General features: G+C 44.1%; 1 long non-coding RNA gene across 2 annotated transcripts in view; it reads left to right on the top strand.

Annotated features, from left to right (window-relative positions):
* The window catches only part of LOC104685698, a 47,956-nt gene that overhangs the window by 14,401 nt on the left and 17,353 nt on the right, over positions 1-16,202 (top strand). For both annotated transcript variants that reach the window (XR_005604179.1, XR_002044134.2), the window contains exon 2: positions 8,353-8,509. This is a non-coding gene — a long non-coding RNA (uncharacterized LOC104685698). The remainder of the gene's footprint in view (positions 1-8,352; positions 8,510-16,202) is intronic.

Below are 16,202 nucleotides of genomic sequence, written 5' to 3'. Positions count from 1 at the left end.
TTATTAGAGGATCAGTTCAGTATTTCGGGCACTCTTCTTGTTGGAAAATATGTCTCATCTTTAAATACGAAGAGGGATGCTGGCTGTTGTTTGTTGTTGTCCTCCTCTGCTTTAGTTTCATGTTTTCAGGAATTTGACAAGGTCCATACAAGTAGATGTGCAGAAAAGGGGGGAAGGAGTGAGCGAGTTAGCTCTGGGATGAGTTTAGAAATGTAATCATTTTCCATTTTTGCAAATATTTTTGCAATCAACTTTAATGGTATACATTGAATCTGCTTTGTTGTAACACATCAAAAGACACTTCGCATTTTTCCTGAGCTGTGGATTCTTTGGAACACCTGTGTGTCTTCAATTGACTAATTATACACCACTGATACATAGTTTCCTAGAGAGCACCACATTTTGATCTGGTATGAACTAATACAATTCTATTGGCTTTACCACTGCTGCTTAATTTTTATAGTAGCATACCTAAGGGATATTTTGCATTGTACTTATGAGAAGAGGCTTACAAAGATCACCTGCCTGGGAATCTACTACTTTTGTGGTCCTTCCCTTGGATTTTGCCACCTGCCTTGGGTTGTGGATCTGCTGAATGTGCATCAGGAAACATTAGGACAAGCACCTTCACCATATGCCTGTTATTTCTGAGGGCTTATGTGCCACAGCAATAGCAACCAAACTGTGAAGCCAGAGAGCCTCACTCTCAGAAAAGGAAAATGCAAGGACATTCAAATTCTGGATTTAGAATCATGTAATAGGTCTGTGAGCCTACCAGGATGTGACATATTTGCATATTTGTGTATTCTGGTGCCTTCACATTTTAAATGTGGGCTCACACCAGCTTTGCTCAGTAGCCCACCAGGTTCCTTCATTGGGCTGAAACCCAGCCACATGCCATCCTTGCCCAAGTGGAATTTCTGGGCAGAGCCTGGGGTCTGACCTGCATTTTGATGGCTTAAGCTATGGTGAGGCTCTGGACTAAGAACCATTGCTCTTTCAGTTGGCAAGAGCATTTTGAAGGTCTGCAGCAGGAGAGCATTTAACAAGCCTCTGCTGAAACGAACACCAACAGATTGTAAATTGCGAAGTGCAGTGTAATTGAATCTGATCTCTGGCTTTTACAGACTGTAGTAATTGGAAATTGCCTGTCTCTTAAATACATGCCATTCCAAGGATGGCTCCTTCTTGAAACTGTGATCTGATCACTTGTAAAAGCACAATGATGTGAAAGAAGTAATATGGAGTCCCCTTGGTACTGGTGGAGAATGGGGAAGGAGAGACTTTGGGAGCATTGTGCTGTGTCACTGGTATTAGAAACGAAGTCCTACACTGTAATTAACAGCTTTGCAAATATGAACTAGTCCTTGAATAGCCACGGCCTGCAGCCCAGATATCAGTGCCCTGTTTGGGTCCAAGCAGATGACCTACAGCAGGGCTGGGTGGAAGCAGTCCCAGCCGGCCCTTGGCAGCAGGAGGCAGAGCACCCCTCCTGCCAGCTCCCTCCAGGCTGTCCTGGGTACACTCTGCACACCTCCTTAATCCCAGCCTCTGGCTGAGCACTGCCCTGCACAGTGCCTAAGCCGTTCTCTCTACAATGCAGGGGGGGTCTAAAATTTGTCCTCAGGCATAAAAATACGATGATTTCTCTAATTTTTTGTTCCTGTATGTATAGGAGATTTAAAGGTAAGGTTGGAACTTAAGAAAACAGAGCAAAACAGATAAACTCTAGACCTGAACGCTGTATTTTGTAATGTTGTAGACTTGCTGTTTAAACTGCATGCTCCTTCTCCTCATATGCCCCTCTTCTGTCTCAATATCTTTTATTTTGTAACTGATACTCTAGTTGCCTAGATATTGATTAAAGATTTCACAGAAAGCCACAAACAGATTTGAGGCCTGGAATCTTTAGTAGAGGGCCTGAATGGAGAGCTGGTTGAGCTTTATCAGGAAGAAGATTAGAAGCTGACTTGCTCAGTATAAAGTCTTACCATGGTAAGATGTACTACCAAAAAAATGATTGAATGGCTCAAGAGCATGTGTGGAGACTGGTGAAGTATGTCGCAGATATCTGGAACCTGAGGGTAAGTAAGCTCAAATTAGAAACTTGTCTTAATTTTGAAATTATTTTTATTACTAATAAAAACCTCCTAAGGAGTGATTGTTCATATCCTCTTCTTTCAGATAAGAATTAATAACTTTTCAGGAGACATGTTTTAGCCAGATATTTACTTACATAGATGGCTAGGCATCTAGCAATGATGCATTAGGCATGATTATGTAGTTCTTTATGGAGTTACTGAATTGAAATTAAATACATTGGAGATTAGAAAGGGTGATTGTAGTGGTCCATTCTTGTCTTTAACTCTCTGACTCTGTAACAGACCCATTTCTCACCCACGTGTGCCAGGTAAGCAAATACTCAAAACTGGCTTTAGGTCCAAGTAGAAGCCATGAATTCTAGAAAATTCAGGATAGGATGGAGGGTAAGAACTTCTGTGAACCTTTCCCCACATCCACCTACCTTTTCCAAAGGGGGAAGAAACATTCACAGTGCTGTTACATGGTGCTGTGGGTAGAAGTTGGTTATCACCTTCTCCTTGTCCTTAAAACAGTAACAGCTTAAAAGTTGTTTAGTTGTCCTGGCTGATGATGAGGACATACCACCACTTCTGTTGTTGTGTGTAGTGAGTAAAAGGAAATAACCTCATTATGAGGTGCTTTGGAGGGTCATCATGGAAGAGGCTGATCAGCACCTACTTGTTGTAAAGGCCGAGTCTCTTTTGTAGTTTCCAAGTAGTTCAAAGCTGCCATCCACCTGCTCTGTCTGCCAGTCAGGATGATCACGTTCTCAACTTTCTATTTCATTTCCATTGGGAAGTGCATGAGAATTTGGGCTGTGAAGACAATTATTACCTGCAACTGCACACTGCCAAGATGCAGTTACAAGCTGGGTTTCAGTTTCACATTTCTTCTTTGCTGTATTTGGACTGGCTATGGCATTTTGCTCAATGTTTTTCCTTCATGAAATCCATCTGCTGGTATCGTCTTACTTAAAAAACATATTTTGCCTGCAAGTCCCCAAATAGCCAATGCTTCCCCAACTCCCACCTTTTTAAGGAAATACAGCTTGAGTAGCCATTTGTGCTGGGTAGTGGTGTTTGAAAAAGCGGGAATGTGTTACTGCAAGCACAGAGAAGGAGATGGGACTAGGTATTGCCCCTTGCTTCCATTATCCCAGTTGGAGTTAGATGGAGGTGTGCAAACCTCTTGGAGTTGGGTGGTTTCGGTGAGGCACCTGAAATTAGAGACCACTTTTAATAAACACTGTATAAATAACATTAGTATGAAGGATTAAAGGAAGAGCACCGAAGGAATTTAAGGGCAAGGGCTTGATGGGTTCTCCTTACAACACTCTTCAGACCTGTGACCAAATCCCACCATTTACCCTGCAGTATTACTTACTCTGCTGTGCCAAGGCAGTTGTCCCTTTTGGAAGAGGTAACAGTTTCACATATGTACCATATTTTAAGAATGAGTGACTGGCTTCAAGGAATCGGAGTTTTAGTTACACCTAGGTAATTCTGCTAACTAATAAATATAGTTAGCACTAATCTCTTCATGGATACTCAGAAGTATCTGCACACACACTCTGAAGGATTCTCCGTGCTTTTAACTAGGTTTTTTTTCCCATGCTCGTGTCAGCATTGGGATTCTCTGTTCTCTCCGAAAGGCAGAAGTAGCATTTGTTCTTCTTTCTAGGACACAACATTCTGCCTGCATATTTCTACCTCTGAATGCACAGCTAGGCTTCACCCAGAAGGTACTGATATAAATTATTTAAATTTGTGTTTTGAAGGTTCCCTGTGATCATATAAAACACATTCCATTTGAAAGTGTTTCTTGTAATCAAATTTGCTTTTAGCATTTAAGCCATAAAGCTGTGTCGAATGCCCTTGGACGGAGCACACCCTTTCAAGTAACTTTTTTGTAAGAACCTTAAACCAGATCTGTTTAACAAATGTTCAATGAATGTGGTCTCTGCTGCTTCAGTGTTGGGATATTCTATGGAAAGGCACACTGCAAGCAGTGGGGACCTGAGAGTGGTTAGCAATCTGCGGAACACAAGTCAGGGGCTCTGCTGTGAATTCCTCTACAAAGCTGTTATGTGATCCTGAGGAAGTCGCATTGCCTGTTCATTCCTGCCTCTTCCCCATGTCTCATCTGCTGACAGTACTCTGCTTAACATGTTTCCTTTGGAAGGTAGTAAATATAGCATTTTAGGGTCCAAAACTGCGAATTTTTGGACTCATTTTATACTCATACAGCACCAGTTGGATTAGACAAGACATATAAAGAAGAGCTTGGTCTTCACCTGTTGATATCACACATTCTGAATCAGACTTAAAAAGGAATTACCTCCTGCATAAACAAGCCACAGCCATATCACTTGTGACTGTCTTTGCTCAACAGTGTGGTTTTGAAAATCCAGCTCACTGTCTGCAGGCATTGTGTTAAACATGTCTTGCTCTAAATTATCAAGCACATTCAAGAGGACAATTACAAATTCCCATGAGAATATAAAATGTTACATCTTACAAAAAATCCCTACCATAAAACTTCTACATTTGGTACTGATACTACAGACAAGGACTTTTTAGTTGGCCACTGACCAATTCTGCTCAGAAAATTAATTTTAAAGTACTGTTATTTATACCTTCTGTTTGTGTGCATGATAGGAGGTAATAGTTTAATTTTGACTGACTATACTGTATGTCTTGTGCTGCAAAGTAGGAATTGTGTTGATAAAGTTCCTCAGAAAAAAATTCCACTAAGTGCGACTTTAAAAATCACATGTTGAATGATTTTAAAAATGCAAGTTTGCTTTTCCTCAAGTTTAATTACAGAAACCATCTAACTGCTTAGACCTCCCCCAAATCAATCTTTCCTTAATAATATATAAAGATTCTGCTCAGTATATATGCAATATATATGTGTGTGTATATTTGCTTACTTAAATTGTTCAGGGGAAACCTTATCTTCCTTGTGTAATGTGACATGAAATATAGTCACCAACACATGCCAGTAGGCTGTGCAGTGGAGGCAAGGCATTGCTAGCTGCCCTAACTTTCTCTGAAATGAGGTGGTATGCACTGCATTAGTCTGTATCTGCACAATCTGCCACAGAGAACACAAAGAGCTTCATCTACAAAATGTATTTTACAGAGATTTCCATGGGGAAGGAAACATCTGAATACCTTAGGAGCTCTGTAATCAAACATAAGGCAATTCTGAGATTTTTCAAACAGTGCAGTATTTGCTTCCTTTTGGAAGTGTGGCTGGACACTGCCTGTGCCTGTCTTTCAGACAAGCAGCTATTCTGTCAAGCGCTGCTGATCACGCGGATGCGATCCAACAGCAGCGCTCCCGCTTGGCTCTGCTGTGCCACACCACAGCCAGAGCTGGACTCCTCTGGCTGTCATATCTTCCATCTTCTGATCAATGCCGTCCCACTAAGCACAGAGAAATACAACAGTCATAGGAAGGGACAGAGAAAGCAAGGAGCTATGTCTCCTTCTCAGTGATGCCAGCATGCAATCAGGAATGCAGACACCAGCATTTTGGTCCCCACTCTCCTTTTCTGTATGCTACACATGACCCAGCATCTAACAGAAAAAAGGAAATCTCTTTTCAGATATCAGATCCTATATTTAGAAATTAGCATCAAGTCCTGTTTCTGTGCCAGGCAGCTCCTGGCTAGCTGAAGAAGCTATCTTGCTACTCCCACCTGTGGATCTTGCGTTATGAAACTAGGTACAGATTTCTTTAATGATCTCTTTAAATGAAAAAACAATCTTCTGGGTCTCCTAGAGAGACTTTGACAGCTCAAACATCATTTTTCATATAGGATTTAGCCAAGACATATAATCTACTGTCTGCAAAGTAAGTGAAAGCTTTGGGGCCTTAAAATGACCATTAAGTAGTATCTGCAAACCTCAATTTTTGTCTCAGATAAACAGCTGTGGATGCTGCTGCTCCCATCGTTTAGCAGCACGGTGAAGCACTGTCTCAGAAATTTTACTGTTGCATCACCTCAACTGAGCTGCAATTGCAGATTAAACAAGAAGGAAAGCAAAGCTTCCTCTACATGCTTTGCAGCTCACACAATATAAGCTTTGCAAGGATAAAATAAATGGGGGGTGGCAGTGGGAAGGGGCTATGAGGGTGTCAGCAGTAAGTGTAGCTGTAAGCTTGCTTTCTCTGTGCATTTCAATAGAGATCTCCGGCTAACTGAAGCCTCTGTGTGGCTCGGTAATAGCCTCCTCTGTGCTGCCCTAGCCACAGCTCACCCTTTGCTGCACATCTAGCGCTGAAGGCTGAACCCTGCTTCCTTACACAGCGTCTTAACCTTGCCTTGCCCTTCCACCCCACAACAGCCGCTTTGTTTCCTTTCACTAACAGTCAGACATCACAAATTCCTTCCCTCTAAAGCCATTAACACAGAACCGGCACCACCCCAAGTGGTTTCAGAACTAACTGATTTAGATGCTGGAGTCTGCTGCAAGGCCAAAAATAACTCCCCATTTCTTTCTCCTTCATTGGTGAAAGTAGGAGAGAAAGTGGCCAATGACAGAGACACAAATCCCCCATAGGCATCAGAGACAAATCTATTTTGTGGCAGGAAAAAAAAATAATAATGCTCTTGAAAAATGTTTCTTTGCTCAGGCCGATAGATACAGACCTGCTGCATGTAATTTTGCTGAACCGATGGTATCACTTGAATGGCTCACAGACTACATAAAATGTATTACATAATTATATTTTTAAACACTGTCCCCAGCTGTGCTGATGCACATAAAAGCTGTGTTTACAATGGACTCCGCACATGTAATTATTTTGTGGCACTAGCTCTGTGCATTTCCTTGATGGATGCTCCACGGTGCATAAAATTGTAGCTTTTATCATAGATTCTTGAATATATTCTTTGGCTGTTTCAGCTTTAAATACTCTGTTGTCCTCGCATGGGTGAACAGGACTGATGCCTGGAAGGGCTAAATTATAGCATCTGAGGGAACACCTTTAAGTCCTCTGGGAGCAGCAGAGAGGGAAACATGATGAGTGTTGGAGTTGAGGCACCAGGGTCACGGCAAGCACTGAGCAGCAGAGCCGGCTGCTCCTCTACGAGAGGTTTCCTGTGCTCTCTTGGGGATAGAGCAAGGGCCCTGCCCCTATTTGGCCTGCACAGATTCATCCCAGCCTGACTGATGCTGCACCAACCCAGCTCTGTAGGACGGGGAGGCTCAGTGATGCCGTATGCCTTGTGAATGCAGGAGCAAAGGGGCTGTTGGCTGTGCAGAGTCAAACAGAACATGGCCCGGACTGCTGGGATCAAAGAACAGCTTTGATTTATCTTCTTTTCTGTTTGTTTACAGCCAGCGAGCTCCCAGCATTTCACTGAGAGCTCTCCCTTCTCTGTTCTCCATCCAGTTGTGGAATACCAAGCATTTCTTTATCCTAGCACAGTAGTTGATGCATAGGACCCAGTGAAGAGTACAGTGGGATATTTATTTTAGATCTGTTCCAGTGTTCTTGAGTATTAATAACACTGTGAAAACCTAGATGCTGGAAGGTTTGGTACATAACACAGTCCAAGAGTTTTGCCTGCCAAGCAATAGCACTTGGAAATAAAAAAAGACAAAAAGTAATACAATATCCTAAAGAACAGCTTCAAAACGATGGAAGAGAAGCACCACAGGTAGCTACCTTTCTTTTTTTTTTTACTATTGCTGCAAAGAACTGGCAGACTTTTATTGTCAATAAGCAAAATGGTTTGGCATCTTACCTCTAATCCCTGGCTAACCTTAGATATAGGACTCCACAAAGGAAATGAGGAGTTTGTGGGAAACCATTTTTTAATGGCAGGTGTTTGGTTGGAAATCAGGTTTGCTTTCTGGTAGTAGATATAACTTGAATTCCTTTGTTATCATTCCTTGCCCTTTTCAGTCCTGTGTTTAGTCATGGAAGCTGGAAGCCTACGCTTCCCCAAGGACAGTTGCACCATGTAAAGTATTAATTGGTCTAATGCCAACAGTGATCAAATTATTCCAAAGCAAATGGCCCAACTGTTGGTAAACCAAGTTTTCCACCCTCACATGAATATAGGCTTCTCCCATCATGGAAACTCTTCAGCTATGGAAGTCCTTAGCATTCCCTATGTTCGGCATGTGAAGTTTACATACCAGCTTCTAGCCTGTTGATGTATTTTGCACCAGTGTCAGGTGATGGAGGAACAATCTTTGGAGTGGAAAAAATGTGGAACTGCATTAGTTCATTGTATGTTCATTTGCATAGTCTGCCTTTCAGATAAACCTTATCCCTGCAAGTGTACTGGTACTTGAAAAAGAGTCCTTGAATAACCTGCACAGAAGCTGAACCGCCAAAGAGGTGCTACTTTGGAAAAGCAAGCAGAGGAAGGTACCTGAAGCAGTGCAGAGGAAACACTTCTGAAGTAAGCACCTTCTTGTATTGTTCATATGTGTGTCTATCCTGTTTCTGCAACACAAGGTGCTGTTATTTCATTAGAGATAACATGGCTTGTACGTATGAAAAAAGGGTACATTTCTCACCAGGTAAGACATACTTCTTTCTTGCTCTCATTACTGAAGTATGTGAGTATTATTTTCTAAAAGGGCTTATTTCCTTCTACTCCCTTACTCTAGTCTATCAGCCATTTAGGCCAAAATATGTTTTACAAATGTGTGATCATCTTATACAAATCAACATAATTCCACATGCTTTGATAGAGCTACGACTTAAACCAGTGGAGGATCTAAGTCCTGGGTGTTTTATGTAACATAGATAAACCCCAAAATTTGTGATCAGAGAAGAAATATTTCTGGGTATAACATGCTTGCATTGTTACTCTTCCACATTAGTTGCAGTCCTTTGCTGCAGCCACTTGTGCAAGACTTTTCTGTTTATGTACATGGAGATAAGAGTTGCTCATCTTTTGCATAACATTAGGTGTTGCATACAGATGAGAGTAAGAATCCACACTTAAGTTAGTGCAAATTTTGCAGTTCAACAGGAAAAAAACAGTCCTCTTAAGGCTACTGTTTGAACCCTGATCTTTGCCTTTTATGTCTAAGTCACCAGAAGCTTCTGTGTCCAATGCTTTGAGAAGTCACAGTTCAGTGTAAGTGATGTCATGGCTATAGGAGTTGAGGCATCATCTCTGTCGCATTAAGACCCTCTTGGAAATGTCCAATAAAACCAGAAGGAAAATGGGACTTATTTTACTGATTTTTTGAGCACTTCAATTCCATTCTTGCTATATTATTATCATCTGTGAGAAGCTTTTTCTTTTTTAATTCTACGAAGTTCTATCACTATATTATCTAAGCAGCTAAGTACTCAGATTATGTAAGTTGTACATAATAGGATGTCTGTAAAACTTTGCTCCTTCCAGCTTTGGAAATTTCTATATTGCTCTTCTCTGGTGACTCAGCTAAAGATCTCCCATGTGATCTAGGAGAATGTGTGGTAGGGTGGGATTCCCACTCCTTGAAGGAATGTATCCTAGTCCTCAGGTATGACCACAGCTGCAGCGTTGCTCTCTTCCCACATCCCCTGGACTTTTCTGGGCAATCTTTAACCACTGATCAGTGGATGCATGCTGTAGTCCCAGCCATGCATTGAAGTTCTGTCTTTCTAGGAATATTTACCTAATGTTTTCAAAGAAAAAAAATCCACCTTTTGATTTGCACAGCAGGAGCATTTGCCTGTTGTACCAGATAGCAACCTCAACATGTACTTTCACTGTCTGTTTCTTCTAGAGGATATTCTTGGCCCATAAGTGGTGTTTTAAGAATATTTCTACCAGTACTATTTTTATGGTATGTCTCTCTTCATGGTGCATTGTTAACCATATGGCCAAGCACAGTATATGCAGCTACATGGCAAGGTTTACTGCCCAGCAGGCATGAGAAGCATTTATTTTGAATAGATGTATACTGAGGAAAAAACCATTCTGCTTCAAGGGTATAGGCTTAGAACTTTTATTTCTTCTCTTGGATCTCCCTTGGTTTTAAATGAGGTTCAGCACCTCTCCCTTGGAATCTCACTGCAATAATGTGGGTTCAGAGCAGCTGTTTTTACTTCACTTGCTGATGGCTGGCAGGAGATAAAATATGGAGGAGTAAATTCTGCCTGGTTGCTACAGGTTGCATCACAGAGTCACTGACTGGTAGGTCTCTGAGAATTGCTACTGATAGATTTTATCTTGGTAGGGGTAAGAGCTCATGAAACAGGATGACTCAAGGAATGACTAATGAAAGCTTTATGATGAAACTTTGTCCTAAGGCAGATCAACTGTGACCAAAAATTATAATCAGGGAGTTATTTGACAGTCTAGGGTGAGTGAGCAAATGCCCTGAGTCCAGCTTCTTGTGGAGATGTCTTTTCAATGTAAAATCCACTAACTCAGTTTGTATCAATAAATGTCAGTGGGGAAAGCCATAAATGGTGATGTGGCATGGTGGTGAACTATGTAGTTACCCCTCAAGTGGCTTCACCCCTTTAGAGCTGGGCCATTTAATGAGGCAGATGATATTGCCATTACTTTGTTTTTCTCTTTTGTAAATAAATCACTCCAGTCAGATGTACACACACAGCTTTGTTTTGTGTGTTCACGCGGAAATGCAGGCTCCAGGTCTCTCAGGAACAGTCCCAGCTACCTGAGGAACAGTTCCAGCTACTCAGCTGGCACTACATTATCAATATTGGCATCCCAATATTTAGGTGGGCCTCCTATGCAAATGTCATGGGCAGTCCCCCTGCGTGACTCTAATTTATGCCTCTACCAAAACATCTTTCTTCAGCTCCTTGATCCCAGGCCCTGGAATTCACAATGTTTTACAAGTATCTTTGCTTTTCTCGTGACACCAGTAGCTCCTCTACAACCCCAAATCATTAGTCACACACCTAAGTCAAAGTGGAGGTGTCACCTACAGTTTTGACTCAGCAGTGCTCAGTAAAATTACCTCCTGCCTTCCTGTGCCAAGGGTCACATTTTCTGTACAGCAACATCTGATTTCCCCATTTCTGCCATAACGCATCATTTTCCCTGGAGAAGAACAAACTCCCCCTTTTGGGCAGGGTACAAATGAGGCAGGATGTGCTCAGGGTGCGGAGGCGTAAAAAGGAGGACATTTGCAAGTTTTGCTCTGGGCAGTCAGGAGATGAGATGGGGATCAGTGAAGTCAGAGCTGTGGCCTTGGCTCTGATAATGATTTTCTGTGTGGCCCTTTGTAAGCTCTTTCATGTTTCCACATCATTTTTCCCAATCCCAAAATGGAGTTCGAAATCATCACTTCTTAACACCTCCCCCTCCACACACACACATACACACACACACGGAGTTGTGAGGAGGTTTAATGTTTATCTCAGAGGCTTTGAACAGTATCATATATACAGGCATTTAGACCCCAGAATGAGCTTTAGAAAAACATCAGTAAAGAAAACAGCATTTATATTTTAATCATATTAATCACAAATTTGGGATTGAAACAGAATAAGTGATTAACAAACCTGCAAAACGAGCTTTATTTCATTGGCTTGAGCTGCTTTCTAGTTCTGTTTGTGTACGTCAAAGTGATGTTCAGTCTTTTTAAATGAGTCACAGGACTGGAAGAACAAAAATATTTGATGGTAACATATAGCAGCAAAACAATTACTCTTTTTATTCTGTCAGGCATCATAACCAGAATAGCAAGTTAGAGCTAGAGGTCTAGGCTGGTAGTTTCTTTCCACATATCAGGGATTTTAGATCTGCTTGCAAGACAGTGAAACAGAACTGAAATGTCAGAAAAATTAAAAGATAATGCTAGATCAAACAATAAAAGCAAGCATGCCCGTTAGGATACAACTATTTACATTTATAAAGGTGCTACTGATCAGTGAGTCCATGCAGTATTCTCACACAGCACAGCCTTGTCTAGCAGTTTTCTGTACCTTTATCCAGAGGAGACTCCTTTCCACCCTGCTTGCTGCATTGCACCACTGATTTAGTGAAGACATCATCCTCATAAGGATGCTCTTCTAACTCACCTCTGAAATCCGCTTGCTTTTCTCCTCTGACAATTAGGTTTAAATGTGCTGCAGTAAAGTACTCATCCTTAGCAGTCGTATGGCTTTTTAAGTGATAAACTGCATTAGCAAATTTCTTATTAGATAATCTATCAAATGAGGTCATACATAATTTTAGCAGTCTCATCTTGATTTATAGCATGATCACAGCAAATTATGCATACACAAGCCAGCATGCTGGCTGTCAAAGTCAGGTATTTTTACTCTGCTAAAGAAACTATTTCCAGGCCAGCCCAGTGGCCTACTGGTAGCACTCTGCAAAACCACCTTGCCCAGTTTGCAGGACAGCCCTCAAGCTCACCCCCTCACCTCTTATTAGGACTGATGAGAGTTGGAGGCGGTAGGCTGAATCCTTGCTTCGTACTTCCTAACAAAAATCCTTACTGGAGTTTATTCTGACAGGTTTTCCATACTCCCCTTAAGTGAGGACATGGGCTCGCTGGAAGGGTGAGCTGATGTATGGGGAGACTGTGTCTGCGGGGTGCTGATCTGCTCCCTGCCTCCCTTCTGTGTTCCCAAGGGAATGAAAAGCGAGTTGGAGTGAATCATCAGGCAGCATTGCGAACGACTGTATCAGAGTCTGCTTCCCAGCCGGGGCTGCTCGGGCCAGCAGAGGCTTGGTCGCCTGCACCCACGAGCACTGGAGGAGGCAGCGCTCCCACATCTCCTGCCATCTGCACTGGGGAGCCATGGCACCTGCCTCGCTACAAGCACACGTGAGGAATACAGGGAAAAATGGAAAGAAGTTTCAGGAACAAACGCAGTTTCTGAGCGGCCCTTCACTAGTGCTGTTGCACTGTTGCTCCCTGTACCCAGGGTCTAGTCCCCACACTGCAAGTAAATTGCTCCTGGGATCCAGGAGGGACACGATTCCTATCCCCTGGCTTCAAACCTCTGCAGATAACTTTTCATCCATTGAGATCTATCTGTAACTACAATATGGAAACCCACAATAAATTATCTGATCTTGCCTTTCTCTTCGCCTTCTCTCGCCTCACATTGCTGTTTCCAGGGTTTAAGCAGTGCCGAGTGGCCAGAGTATGTGTCATCTGCATGGCTCTGGATACATTTTGTCTTTCCCACTGGACTTGTAGCCAAAGCCTGTCCATAAAGGACCAAGCGTGATGGAACAAGATGTGTTCCTCAGCATTCCACGCATCTGCCCCTAAACGAAAACTAAAACCTATATGAAAATCTGAATAAAAACTTCCCCAGGGAATGTAAGATTATAGATGCCCAACTATCACTACATGAAAACTTCTTGAAACAATTAGTACATAGATCTCCATGTTGTCTCCACAGTAATATTCTTGGAGTGAGAGACTGGAAGAAATCAAAATCATTTATCAAAGCGAGCAAGCAAAGGGCATGCTTTCAGTGGATGGCACTGCTGTTTTGCACACGCTATGGTAATTTTGCCTAATCCTACTGAATGAGCTTTTCATGCATATATATGTGTGTGTATGCATATCTGTCACGAGTAAAATCTATTGTATCCTCAGCTGACAAGCTGTGTGTGGCAGATTGCAGCAGGCTCTGGGGAAAGAAATTCATGACCCAGGCTAAGAGTAGAGTATAGGACTTCCCTCTGTGGCTCATCATCCAGAACAGCAGCAGCACCACCTCCCCATGCTGGTACCAGTCTGGGGTCCCTCTTCTCTCCCCTCCTTTCACTCCTGCCAGGGTGGCTGAAGATGCAGCAGAGAGGACAGTGAGAAGGGGCTTGCTTCTTCGGGGCACAGTTTTACAGTGAATATTTGGCAAGTGATGGAGCCACCCGGGTTGTGCCAGCCCTGCAGTGAGGCTGTGCCACAGGATGGAGAGGGGTGAACGGGCGGGAGTAGAGAGCTGGCTGCAGAACGGGTGAATGGAACCCCCCCAAGCACCTGAAGATGAGTGCTGAGAGAGGGCGAGGGGCTCTGCAGACACCCCCTCAGGCCCCACAGCACCACCTTGCAAACAGCAGCCTCTCCCCTGGCTCCGGAGCAGCACCGACTGAAGGCAGAGCTGGAAGCAGGGCAGAAAGCCTCCTTTGGTGCAGCGGGCACTGGGCTCCCCGAGCGCCCTGCCTGGGCCCCGGACAGGGACCCGCAGGCGAGCAGGGCAGGGGGCACAGCACCATCTCCCCACTTTGCCTCCGTGGGGGTCCCTGGGGGAGCAGCTGTGGCACCCCCGGCTCCGTGGGGCGATGGGGCCCCCCCAGCAGCCCCGGGTTGGCCGCTCCTTCTGTAGACCTGCCTCTGCAGAGGTGTTCGCAGCCATTGGCACGGGCGCTGCAGCGCCGGTTGCCTGGCAGCAGGAACGCGTCCTCTTCCCCATGACAAACATCTCCATCGACCCAGACCACCTCCCGTTTCAAATGTCTGCCCAAGCCGGAAAGCTCAGCAAAAGGAAATGTAGCTCACCGAACTGAGCTGAGGAAGCCCGGTTTCATCACTGGAATAGTGCAGGGACCCTTACACTGATCGGCTGCCCCACAGGTGAATTCATCCAGCACCACGAGCAAAATTCCGTGTGCTTGGCCATTCAGCCCAGATTAGCACTAAGAGAACAAGCTCCCTTAAAGAAATACATGCTAATCACATGAATATTTAGCTTTATACAAAACTGTCAGAGGAAAAGTAAGTGTGAAGCTAAGCCCCAGGTCTGCCTTTTTGTGTCTGGGTGTTTGGGTCCTGCTGAAAACACATCACCGTGCTTGATGTGCTGAAAGAAGGCAAAGCGTGGGATCTGATCAGAAGCACAGCGTTGCTCTAGGTCTCTGTGCCTTACAAAGCATGTGCACCGTGTTGATCTGCGTGCCACTCCGTCCAGCTGCTGCGCTGTGGGAACTCTGGTGCTGGTACTGCAGCAATCACAGGATTATGGATTTGGGAGACACAGAAATCACCAACTTCAGAGATATCCATCTTGCTTCAAAGAAAGCAAGCCGTTATGAGTCAGGCAGATTATCTGCCAGCAGCCCACTGAAGAGAGCTGTCTTCTGCAGAGGGGTGGAGGACGGGAGGATTCCTGATGAGTGCAGCAAGGGCGAGGGCACAGGCTGGCAAGGGAAGGGGAGAACACAGCAGCTGCAGTCTCCATGCCACGGTGCCAGTGCTGTGCATGGAGCACACGGGAGAAGAAGTTAGGGGACTCTTTGCCCAGGGGACTGTGATGAACTGCAAGGATGTGGATTTGGGCTGCTCAGGCTCTGTGAAAAGCTGGGTTTGATGGAAGTGCAAAGGTGCCCAGCAGTGCTGAGCTCCACACCACCACAGCTGACCGCTGCATTGCAGGGCAGGGTGGGTACCTCTACGCTGGGGTGCAGTTATTTGTAGAGACAGAGTACGATGAGACCCTCTCCTCTTGCCTGCAGGAAGGCTGAAATTGGTGTGGCCTCAGTCATTTGCTCAGTCTACTTTGAAAGAGAAGATTTGTCTTGAGGAGGCTCAAGCTACATGAAAGCAGTCACAGCAGGTGCAGAGGCAGCTCCCTTCTGACTTGACATGATGTGATAATACATATCCTGCCATTGAGGAGCTGCAGCTTCATCCTCAGCAACATCAGCATCAGCCCACCCCACCTAGAGCTGTGGCTCACGGGAGCCAAAGCCAGGGCAAAACGAGAGGGGCAGAGACCATCTGCAGGGAGGCACCTGGCAGAGGAGCACAGCAGCTCAGGTGAAGAAGGAAATCCGTGGGGGGGAATGCACGAGAGGAGCTGTGGCACTGTTGAGGTTGGGAGGAGGGTAGGGAGGAAGGGCTGCTATTTAATTGCCAGCCCTGGTTCCATCAGCAAATAGGAGGACGAGCTGTCACTGGTGTGCAAAGTAGCAGATGGCCTAATTGTGAGATTTCTCCCTTGCAAGAGCAAAATGCTATACTGTTTTTAACATCCTTGCCTAGAGCTAGCTTCAGATACAACCAAGATATATTGTGCTAGAAATGTGCTCTAGTGATAATCAGGAGAAAGCTGTGCTTGAAGTGACATTTAAAAAATAATTATTATGGCCTATTGCTGTTAGTCACACATCCCAAAAGCTGATCTAGCTAAAAGAGCTTTCCAAAGCATCT

Source organism: Corvus cornix, chromosome 3 (genome assembly GCF_000738735.6).
Source record: "Corvus cornix cornix isolate S_Up_H32 chromosome 3, ASM73873v5, whole genome shotgun sequence".
In the NCBI taxonomy this organism is placed as follows: Eukaryota; Metazoa; Chordata; class Aves; order Passeriformes; family Corvidae; genus Corvus; species Corvus cornix.
Note: the sequence above shows the minus strand (reverse complement) of the source record. Positions and strands in the feature narration are given on the sequence as shown.